Source organism: Scyliorhinus torazame, chromosome 6, assembly GCF_047496885.1.
Source record: "Scyliorhinus torazame isolate Kashiwa2021f chromosome 6, sScyTor2.1, whole genome shotgun sequence".
Taxonomy (NCBI): domain Eukaryota; kingdom Metazoa; phylum Chordata; class Chondrichthyes; order Carcharhiniformes; family Scyliorhinidae; genus Scyliorhinus; species Scyliorhinus torazame.
In genome coordinates, this window is record NC_092712.1 from 67,099,452 (window position 1) to 67,111,293 (window position 11,842).

Below are 11,842 nucleotides of genomic sequence, written 5' to 3' on the forward strand. Positions count from 1 at the left end.
CCCTGGGACTGGTCCTGACACTACACCCAGCACTGCCCCCAGGCACTGACATCTAGTGCAAGGGTCCAGTGCCAGGGGGGACTGCCTTTGGGGAAGACCATGAGAGAGGGTTCACCTTGTCTGTGATGGAGAGAGTGGGGGACAGGTTCCCGTGTGTGTGAGAGGGTCACCATGTCTGGGGTTGGGGGGGGGGGGGGGGGGGGTTTAGGGGAAGATATTTGCTCTTAATTTCAGTACTGGTGGATGGGGCGACCTTTCTGGAAGGCCAATGTTACTGGTGGGATGGGTTGCGTCCAGAATTTTAAAAATATCATTGCTGGAAAAAACAGCAGGAGAAGCGGGCAGTGCAGTCAGTGGACTGCATACCTAATTTCTCATCTGATTCAGCACTTTGAAATAAAATGGAAACTTCCACCCATCATCTTCGGAAAAGTAAAATATCACCATTCCTGTGCCAAGTTCATTTTTCCAAGAGCAATTATTAGCTCGGTGAACCTGAAATGATGCTGGTCTGTTCACTGAAGCTGACAACTGGAGCAAACTAAGTCAATGGCGAACAATGGTTGTCTGCTCAGTACAGCTACATATCTGGGATTGTGTAGTTAGTTAGACCCTGGAGTGCAGTCTGGCTAACCCAGTGTGACACAGTCTTGGGCAAAGTGGTTTTGTGGCTGGGATGCATTGGGACAATTTGCCTGACAAATTGCAGACAGGCAGAAGAAACAGTGGCTGAGTTGGGGCTGCTGTTGAGGCAAATCAGAGGTGATATCTTCGAAAGAGAGGAGCTAAAATCTCTTGTGAGAAAAATAGTTTCAGAGGATTTTTAAGACTCACAGTGATCACTGATGTCTGGGTGGGTTGCTGAGTAATTAGTGGGATCGGTCTTTGTTCTTTCTGGCATTTAATAAACATTTTGCGGTGTGTTACACCACAGTTTGACATTAATTCATGTGTACATTGCATTAATATCCTAGTGCAGGAGATCAACAGTTTTGCCTGTTTGCTTTGTTGACTCTTGTAAATTAATATACTTCTGTTTCTTTCAAACCATGGAATCTTGTGGCTTTAACCTCTTAGCAAGTAACTAAAATCTCAAATATTGCCCACAATAGAAGTAGAGGTTCCTAACAAGGTAATCTTTCCACCAAAAGCTATGCCATTAACATGGTTTGCTTAGCACATTCACATCTATAGTTCAAAACAGCAATTTATTGGCATTCACGGAGGGGCTAACAGTGAACCCTAATGTTGACAAAGATAATGATGAAGTCATAAAAATTATATAGCAATTCATTGTGATCTGCACCTTATCTTCTTCCTTGCCACTAGTTGGCAATTGACACCCTAATAATGATGCGGGCTGTGAACTCATCCTTACTTTTACAGTAATATGATAAGAATTGGAACAGTGATTATTTTTCCTTTTTAAAGGTTGCCTATTTCATTGACAACACGAACTCCAAGCCTATTTTAAATTCAGCCAAATATTTAGATTTGGGAAAATACCCCTAGCGATTAATTAAATCAATAGTCATCAGTGTATGTATAATTAATAATAATAATCTTTATTACTGTCACAAGTAGGTTTACATTAATACCGCAATGAAGTTACTGTGAAAATCTTCTAGTCGCCACACTGCGACGCCTATTCAGGTACACTGAGGGAGAATTCAGACTGTCCAATTCACCTAACAAGCTCGTTTTTCAGGGATTGTGGGAGGAAGTCTGAGCACACGGAGGAAACCCACGCAGACACAGTATGAAGATGCAGACTCCGCATAGCCAGTGACGTAAGCCAGGAATCGAATCTGGGTCGAGGGTGCTGTGAATGCATGGTAGCACAATGCTAGCCACTGTGCAGCCATGCCTCCCGTAATTAACAATGGGATCAAGAGGTAGCGAATCAGTCCATCCAGCTGGTTTCATTATTCAGTATCATGGCTGATCTGCATTGAAACTGCACCCAACCAACTTGGTTCCACGTCCCTTCACATCTTTATCTACCAAGAATCTAGCCATATCAGATATTAACATAGGAAACAGTAGGGTTTTTTGTGTGTGTGTGGGAGAGAGAATTCACATGAACCACAGTGGTTTGTTTATTTTATGTTAACCAAAGGGTTTAGTTTATATTAAGTTTATATCAAGCGTTCTTCACCAATTTTTAAACTTTACTTCAGTGTTTTCTATGTTTGAACTTCATCAAGTGCTAAGATTTGCAAAGTCATTCCATTCAACACGAACAAAAGAGCTGAATGCCAGAGGTACGGTGAGAGTGGCTGCCTTTGAAATCAAGGCAGCGTTTGACCGAGTATAGCATCAAGGAATCCTTGCAAAACTGGAGTCAGTGGGAATCAGGTGGGAAAGTCTCTGCTGGTTGGAGTCATACCTGCACAAAGGAAGATGGTTGAGGTGGTTGGAGGTCAATCTCCAGGACATCACTGCAGGAGTTCCTCAGGGTAGTGTCCTAGGCCCAATCACCTTCAGCTGCTTCAACAATGACCTTCCCTCCATCATAATGTCAGAAGTGGGGATATTTGCAGATGACTGCAAAGAGCCATCCAATAACCATCTCCTACAAGAGAAGATCCAACCACTGCCCCCTGACATTCAATGGCATTACCATCGCTGAACCCAACAATAAACATCCGAGAGGTTTCCATTGATCAGAAACTGAACTGAACTCACCGTATTAATGCTGCAGCTACCAGGGCAGGTCAAAGGCTAGGAATCCTTCGGTGAGTAACTCACCTCCTGACCCCCCCCCCCCAAAGCCTGTCCACTATCTACATGGCACAAGCCAGGAATGTAATGGCATACTCTCCACAGGTCGACAGAGTATTATTTTGGTTCTCTGGATTACTAGTCCAGTGAGAATACCACTATGCTACCGCCTCACTCGAATTTTCGTGATGCAGGTCAAGCTCACCCATAATAAAAGAGAGAGAGTTCCTAGACTGGAGTAGGGACAGAAGACATCCGGAGTTCTCCAAATTCAAGGAGGCCCTCGAGTTGGCAAGAAAGTACAGAAATCGCTCCTGTGGTGAAGGTGAGATTGGCCTTTCCTATTAAGCCAGTGTGCATGACCCCTCCATGAGTTGATCACATCCTTACCTTCACAGTGAGTGACATGCAATGGTGTATTCAGCATGTTTATGAACAAAATCCATCTTTCCTCTCTTACAGACAGCAGCAGGTCCAGCCAGACCCCTACAGGCAGTATAGGTCCCAGCCACCAGGCCAGCTCAGAGGATGACGCTGAAGATCCATTTGAAGAAGACCTTTGACTACATACACCTATACCTTTCCTCAATGCGGAGACACACTCCCCAGTAGGGGCTGGTTTAGCACACTGGGCTAAATCGCTGGCTTTTAAAGCAGACCAAGGCAGGCTAGCAGCACGGTTCGATTCCCGTACCAGCCTCCCCGAACAGGCGCCGGAATGTGGCGACTAGGGGCTTTTCACAGTTACTTCATTTGAAGCTTATTTGTGACAATAAGCGATTTTCATTTCATTTGTCAACAATATTGATTAGGCTGAAAAGGTTGGGGGAGCAGATAACACCACTCAATAACATCCCTCCAATCTGAAAACCAACTGTTCATCATTTCTATGTTCTTAATTTTTCAAGAAGTTTGCATTCACATTGCCACTACCCATTCAATACCATTGGCTTCAGTTTTGTGTATTATTAAGGAAGGTGACTCACAGGAAGATAAGGAATAAAGTTTAAGGATGTGCTCAGACCATCTGTGAAGGGGTCAAACATCCCCACGAACTCATGGGGGTTCTGGTTTATGACCCACCAAAATGGAGGTTTATTGGCAAAGCAGCAGATACACGGGACTCTCTGTAAGGAACATACAGAGGTGAAGTTAAGGCATCGTAAAGAGCACACAAAGCTCCAAGAAACTAATTTACCCTCTTTCCAAGAGCCGGTGCAGACTCAATGGGCCGAATGTCCTCCTTCTGCACTGTAAAATTCTATGAAACCTCCCTGTATCACATATCCTGAACATGGATGTGTCTGCAGATCACACATTGAACCGTTCAGCCATCTTATAGCCCACTGAAACTGAGAGGTAGCAAGCAACCTCAATCCTGAGGGACTGCCGAACAAGAAGAAGAAATTTTGTGATACTTTACCAAATGCATTTTCAAGTCAACATACACAACATTAACGCTTTCAATTCATTAAACCTTACCGGTACTTCATCGAGGAAATCAGTTATGTTGGCCAAACACAATTTGCCTTTAACAAATTCTCACCGCCTGTCATTTAGTAATTCATATTTTTCCAGCCTTGATTCCCTTCAGCAGCCGAGGATGTATCTGATATAGACCAGGTGCCTTTGCCACTTTGAGTACTGCTAACCTTTAAAGTACCCCCTCATTCTCAATCTACATACAGTCCAGTTTCTTTATTACCTCCTCTTCCTTTGTAAAGATAATCTTGCCCTTTGCCTCCACAATAAGATTTCTAATTGCTAATTACTTTGTTATATTCTCAACCTGACATTTATCACAAAGGAAGTTACAACCGAACTCAGAGTTGCCTCTGAACCATGATGCAATCTGCTTTGTCGAGCATTATTCTAATGGTGGAATTGATGCTGATCAGAATATGGGTTGGGTACGGTCATGGGAATTTCTGATTGGTTACTTGTTCTCTAGTAGGAGGGGATTTTGACCTCCTTCTCCAACCACTGGAGCAATTCAAACATCAAAGACTAATAAATGTAGCTGAGACTTTCGAGACTGCAGGTTTCAGTTACAATCTACCTTTGCCAATTCAGCTATCAGGTAAGCCCAATGTTTACTTCTGACAATGCCACAGCAAGGAGCTGGAAATCATCAAAACTAGACAATATAGGGTAACTGGCGTATGCATTATCCTGCCTAAATGAAAAGACCATCTTGGCTAGACAGCTGGTTCGCAATGCAGAGTGAGGTCAGCAGCGTGGGTTCAATTCCCATACCGGTTGACGTTATTCATGAAGGCCCAGCCTTCTCACCTTTGCTCCACGCCTGAGATATGGTGATCCTCAGGTTAAATCATCAGCAGTCAGCTCTCCCCCTCAAAGTGGGAAGCAACCTATGGTCATTTGAGACTATGGCGACTTTAGCTTAGCTTACTGAGCATGAAATGCAGCACCAGTTAGAGCTGATTACAATTACATAGACTGAGGAGACTGCAGGTTCCTTGTCAGAAGTTACTGCCAACTGTCTGTGTTTCATTTAATCACATCATTGTTGGTAGAAACAAGGACTTTTCGAGCCTAAAAGCTACTGCAGCTTGTAGCCACCTGGGTTGGCCACTTCCCGACTTAAAATGGAGAACCGCAAAGGCTGAAGGGAAATTCAGCCAACACAGGCAAAGACTAGCAAGTGCAGAAATCATGTATATTGAAACCTGCAAAACAACCAGACAGCACTGAAACCAGCAGCCATCTGCATAGTAATGCAGCAGCCATCTAGATAGTAATGTGCGATTCCAAGGCACAATGGCAACAGTTAAGGTAAATAAAGCAAGCCAGACTCCTCGGCGCCAGCAGGAGCCAAGACAAAGGAAGGGCCAACGGACACTTAGGGACCGCCCAGCGATCAGGGGACCGCACCAGCATTGGAGAAATCGATCCAAGTGATCGGAAAGTAGTCCAATCACTTGGAACCAGTCACGGGATCCGCCCCGAAGGGCGGGAAGCCCCGGGGGACTATAAAGTAAAGCCCCCAAGTACAAATCATCCTTCTTTGGCAGGGTCACTCAGCAACTTGAACCAACCCTTGACAGTGACCTGCCTCCTGCCGCCAACCAAGTAAGTCTCAAGTCAACGCTCGCTACGAGATAGGCGCTCCTAGCTACCAGTCCATACCAGCTTTTGAATCCTGCAGACTCAGGACCTGAACGAAAGGCCATTTGTTCCCCTGACCTGGTGGGCCAGTCTGAAGCTAAGTATAGACCATTTAGTGATAGGAATAGCCTAGAAAATAGAGTTTATGCATGAGTAGTGATTTACTGTGTTTAATAAATGTGTTTTGATTTTAATCTTACTAATTGGTGTGTTGAGTTATTGATCATTACTTGAACCTGAACCTCGTGGCGGTATCATAATGATACCTGGCGACACTAGAGCAAAGGTTAAACAAACAGAGCAAATCACAAATTAAGAGCCAACCAAAAGTTAGCAACAAGCTAGATGAATTAAAAATTGCAAGCCTGAAATTCATAAGCTTCTGATTGGAAAAGGTATTAAAGGTCAATGAAGAAAGTTGGTAACAAAAGATTCAAAACATATCAGTCATGATCTATTGGACTGGTGAAATAGACTTGAATGACGAAATGGCCCATACTTCATTTGTCACGGGGGGGTTTGTCAACTCAGTTGGCTTGTGGCTGATTCATGATGAAGAGCAAGGCCAGCAGCATGGGTTCAATTCCTGTATTGGCTGAGGTTAGTGATGAAGGGCCCACCTTCTCAACCTTGCCCCTCGCCTGAGGGGTGCTGACCCTCAGGTTAACTACCACTAACGATCAGCTCTCTCTCAAATGGGGAAAGCAACACATGGTCCTCGGCGACTGTGGCGATTTCCTTACCTGTTCTTGTATTCCTATATTTGGTGTTCAATTCATTGGTTCAAATATTTTCGATCTGAGAGGGAGACTCAATCACTCAGTACAGGTCACAGAGTGCATGAAATTTAAATCCATTGGAAATCCTTTGGTACTTTTTCCAACAATTTCAAAAATCCAAGGGTTAATAATTGGCTATGAAAATTCCTTCACAGCACTTCAACACTGCTCCATCATTTATTGTAAAATTGAAACTACAGGAAGGATGTCCTATTTCTGCTGAAGAATAGTGATGTGGCTCTACTTCAACTTAGTTTCTCTCTGAATTTACTATTATCAAATTACAAAGGTGCTCAGAACAGATTCTGACTTCCTCTCGTGCACTTTACCTTTGCTATGAGTGAAAGCTTTCTTTGGGTTAATCCGGATGTTGTCAGAGTTGTGGCATTTTGTATTACACCTATTTTAGTTTAATTTATCTTAAATATTTACCGAGTCTTTGTTGTAACAAATAACTGATGAGTATCAGTGAGATATTAATTCTTATCAATCATAATGCTGACAAAATATATCCATAATTTCCCCATAATGAATCCTCACTTTAGTACAGTTTTGGGATACAAACTACATTGCATTACATCTCACCACATTTTGTAAAATTCACATGTACCACATTATTTTTGTATATTTTCTCAAGCTTTAATTCACAAGTACCTTGGTAAAAAATTTGATTAAACAGCTAAACATTTTGAATTTCCTCAACAATATGAATTGTAACATTTTTGTAGTTGCAGAAAAGCAACATCACTCATATTATTGGCAGCAAAAGACTTATACTCCATCGAACCTGCTGATCCAATCATCACATAGCTTTCCTGCACAATATCTCTATTTAAGAAATATTAATCACTTGATGTCGCCGTTGAATCAGTGAAAACAAGTTTGTTTCCGGGTCAGAAGGCTGCGAGTTCAAATGAGAATTAAACACATGGGGTGGGATTTACCCAGCAACTCGCAGAGGGTTTTGTGGCAGCAGGTGGGGCCCGCCATTGACCAGCGGCTTGACCTTCTGGTACCGCCATTGTCAGTGGGATATCCCTTTCAATGCACCCCTCATCACCAGGAAGGGTGTGCCTTCATCGGGTCCAGCAGATCCCACCAGTGTGACCAATTGGAAAGTTCCAGCCATTATCTATGCTGACACTTCATGGCAGTAGGGCGGCACAGTACCACAGTGGTTAGCTCTGTTGCTACACAGCGCCTCAGTCCCGGTTTCCGATTCCCACTTGTGTCTCTGGCTGTGTGGATTCTGCATGTTCTCCCCGTTTCTGTGTGGATTTCCTCCGACTGCTCCGGTTTCCTCCAACAAGCCCCGAAATACGTGCTATTAGGTGAATTGGATATTCTAAATTCCAGCACTGTGTATCCGAACAGGTGCCATAATGTGGCGGCAAGAGGCTTTTCACAGTAACTTCATTGCTGAGTTAATGTAAGCCTACTTGTGACAATAATAAAGATTATTATATTATGTTCAGGGAGGCGTACTTTTACAAACACAACGTTTAACTGAAGCTGCCCTCTCAAATGATGGAATGATTAAGCAGCAAAATGTTGAAGAGAGTTAGAGTGAATTCCTGGTGTTCCAGTCAGCACTTATTCTTCAGCTAAATCAGAATATAGATTCCTGTAATATATTGCTGCTCGTGGGACATTGTTTTTCACATATTGGCTGCTGAATTTTCCCACATCCAGAGATTGTTTGGAAGGGCGCCTCTCACAATGAGCAATGTGAAATTGACTTTTTCCCTCTCACCCTTTAAGTCTTATCATTCTTGTACTTAACTTGCAGGAAATTTGAGCTAATAATGAAGCCACCTCATCTGTATACCATCAGTTGTTGGATATTTTATATTTCAGATGTTTGCAGGGATGACACTCGTTCCCATGTGTGTGAGCTTTATTTCAACTGCTTTACAATATCTCTACACTGACAAATTGTCTGCACTCATGCTTCAGCTCAGACTTCCGGAACTTTCTAGTAACTTGTACAGTTTCTTTACTTAACTCGAGTCCACACCCAGGCTGAGCCAATGAAGCACAGAGAGCATCAATTGTAAACAGACTCACACAATCAAACACAGTATAGTTGACCAATTGGACAGGACATGGGGGAATGCAAGTGAACTATCAGACCAACAGTCTATGCATCCGCTCAACGATAGGAAAAGATAGAAAAAGAAATGAAGCAAACAAAATAAGTAAGGAAGATAGAATCAAATAAGCTACAGAAAGAAAAATAACAAGGCAACAAAGATTGGGCTAAGAGTGAGAGGGCAAAAGAGACAGAAATCAAAAGATAGAACAGCACAAATGGCTAATTGTTGTAATTGGCAATCCGTCACCAGGAATTGCTGCTTTATTTATGGAATACTATTGAAATGGTGCTGTCATAAGCACTTTGCCTCCAATTTCTGCGCAATTGTAAAACAATTGATTATCAAAATCTTTATTTCATTGGCAATGATATACTTTCGGAATTCCAGAACTCATGCTAGATGTTGAATTAATTCAAGTTTTTACATTCAACACAAATCCCAAATCCACAGTAAATGAGCCCAAGATTCTGTCCAGTGAATAATTGTTGCTAAATTAACCATTGGGACCACAGGGACAGGAGCTTCAGCTATTGTCAACATTTGATGTTAAAAACATATTTCTGCTTCTGGGCGAAACCTGGCGGCAAATCAGGAATATTGTAGAGGATTATGACACAATTCAGGGATTTTTGGAGAGGAATCGGACACTCTGGTTTAGCACAGGTTCCAACTTCGACCTATACAGGATACAGGTGACTGACTTCCGAATGTATGAAATGAAAGTAATTGAAATAGATCCACGCCGTTTTCACGCATCCTAACCCTCGACATTGTGGGCACAATAAGATTTTAGAAAGCCGTTAGTTTCGTTCTTAATAGCGAGAGGTGTGCGGGGGAGCCGCGAACTTTAAAAAGACAACAGTCAGGGATGGGTGATGCAGCTCAAGAAGAACTGACTCCCTCTCAGCACCAAACAGCAGCAACAGGTGAGAGAGACTCCACATCGATTATCCAGAGCAAACTGCTATTGCCTCCCGGTTCAGTTCCACTAAATATTCAGCCTTATTTCACTTTGCTGAATATATATTGTGCAGACTCTGTAAGATGATGATGTCCTGGATGAGACTCGGTCTCCCTCTGGCTCTTCTCTGCCTGTGCTCACCAAGTGCCAGTGGACATCACTCTGACCATCTCTGCATGAGGCGGACTTTCTGGCAACAACTGTTTGGAGGAATGGAGAAAATGGTAAGTAATTCAGACATAGAATCGACCCTGCACTGCAAACTCGGTCTTGCATTGAGCCGTCGGATCACTCTGTAAATAAATCCCTGGTGTGAAGCATCTTGAATAGAATAAGGGACTGAGATTTGTATTTAATTCTGACTGGGATTTGGGAGTGGGATTTGGATTTTGGATATGGACCTGTGATTCGGAATTTGGGACTAGACTTTGGGGTTGAACTGGATTGTGGGCTGAGGGGGATTCCAGTTATATTCCTATTATAATAGTATATTCACAGACTTAAGCTCGGTCCAAATGTATTCCTTTCTCTCCCAGAATCCTGTTTTCTCACGTGGCTGCCGGAGTGAATACGATGAGAATCTGGATGTTCCTCTCCTTTCAAAACCCGTGAGTTTGACTTCAATAACTTGACATATTCCGTCTTCAGCCTTCAAATGTTTCCGTCCAAACTAACACATGTCTTTCCAATTTGAGGCAGGCGGATGATCAGAAGGCGGCTGTTGTTGTTGAGATGCTGACTGAGCTGCTGAGACTCTTCCGTCCGTCTGAAGCTCCATTTCCCGCCAACGAGCGCCTCAAGTTCCTGAACAAAGTGATGGAAATCCTGTCACACCTAAAATCCTGTGTAAGAACTGCCCACTCCACCATTATCATCTCACATCATTTACAGTTTCAATACCTCCTGCTATTGAGGAATTCACTTATTCTCATATGTTTTTAAATTCAGGTGAGATCTCCTCATTCTCACAATGTGCACCAAGGGGTCATACAGCAAAGATTCCAGAAACTTGGAGCATTCCTGCAGCAAAATGTAAGACTTTGATGATCTGTGCCTAATTCAGAACTGTCACGGTATACCAACTGTTTCTTTAAATATTTTCTATTATTTCCAAAATGCCTTCGGAAATGGACTAATAAGCCACTCAGTTGATATCAGGATGGGGGCAATAAATGCTGTCGCAGTCAACAATGCCCACATGTCATGATTAAATAGAGAGAAAAATTAATTCAAATTGCTGAACTACTTTGTGTGTTAGAGGAGGTCTTGTAGCATGGGAAGCATCCCCACCCCGGGACAGAAGCTCAGGGGTTCAAGGTTCTCCCCTGTCAGGACTCGATGGCCGTGGAAGGTGCATGCACAATGTGGTCAAACCGGCTGATTATCAGCCTGGAAATCCTTCCAATATGCCTGGTGGCAGGTGGTAAGACTAGGAGAGTTCCCTGACTCGCCACATTGCAGAAGGTGACAGCAAACCACAGCAGTGCTCTGCCAAGGGTAATCAGGGACCAGTCCGGTGGAAGCCTATGGTCCCCAACTCTCTCTCTGGGGCATGGTATGCATGAAATTATAGTTTAGCAAGCTCACATTTTTGCATCATTAAATTTGGCTGAATGTGAAATAAACTACATTCGAAGTTCCCATTTTAAATCTCTTTCCCCTCTTTTCTCTCCACAGGGAAACAGTGTCTGTGCCTGGCAGATCGTGCACTCAGTAACCCGAAGCATTCTGCAAGAAACAGCAATGAACTATGAAGGAAGCCTAAGGAACATATAAATGAATGGAATTCTATACGTGATAATCCCCATATTGATTTAGTTTCTCCCCACTATATATTGGTCTGTTGAGTAGCATTGTCAGACAGTATTTTAATAAGAGTAATATGGAGTGACAATCCTCTTCCTTACCAATAACACATGATAGCATCTGCAGGTTTATTTTTAATTGATTAATATATACATTTAAATAGTGTAGCAAGGAATATTAATATTTTTATTTAAAATATGTTATGTGTTTTTAAAGATGTCCCTTGTAGCAATTTCATCCACCACAGTGCCTGTGAAATGAAAAAAAAAGTGAAACGAGAGTTATGTTTATTATTTATTTGAGTAATATATTTCTAACCTTACTTTGCTGTCCATAGAAAATAAAAT

The 11,842-nt window shown here is 42.6% G+C and overlaps 1 long non-coding RNA gene across 1 annotated transcript; it reads left to right on the forward strand.

The window, feature by feature from the left end:
* Positions 1–10,501: 10,501 nt before the first annotated feature.
* LOC140425711 (uncharacterized) lies at positions 10,502–11,416 on the forward strand. The gene is made up of 3 exons (XR_011947941.1): positions 10,502–10,535; positions 10,638–10,721; positions 11,367–11,416. It is a non-coding gene; the product is annotated as an uncharacterized lncRNA (long non-coding RNA).
* Positions 11,417–11,842: the final 426 nt, after the last annotated feature.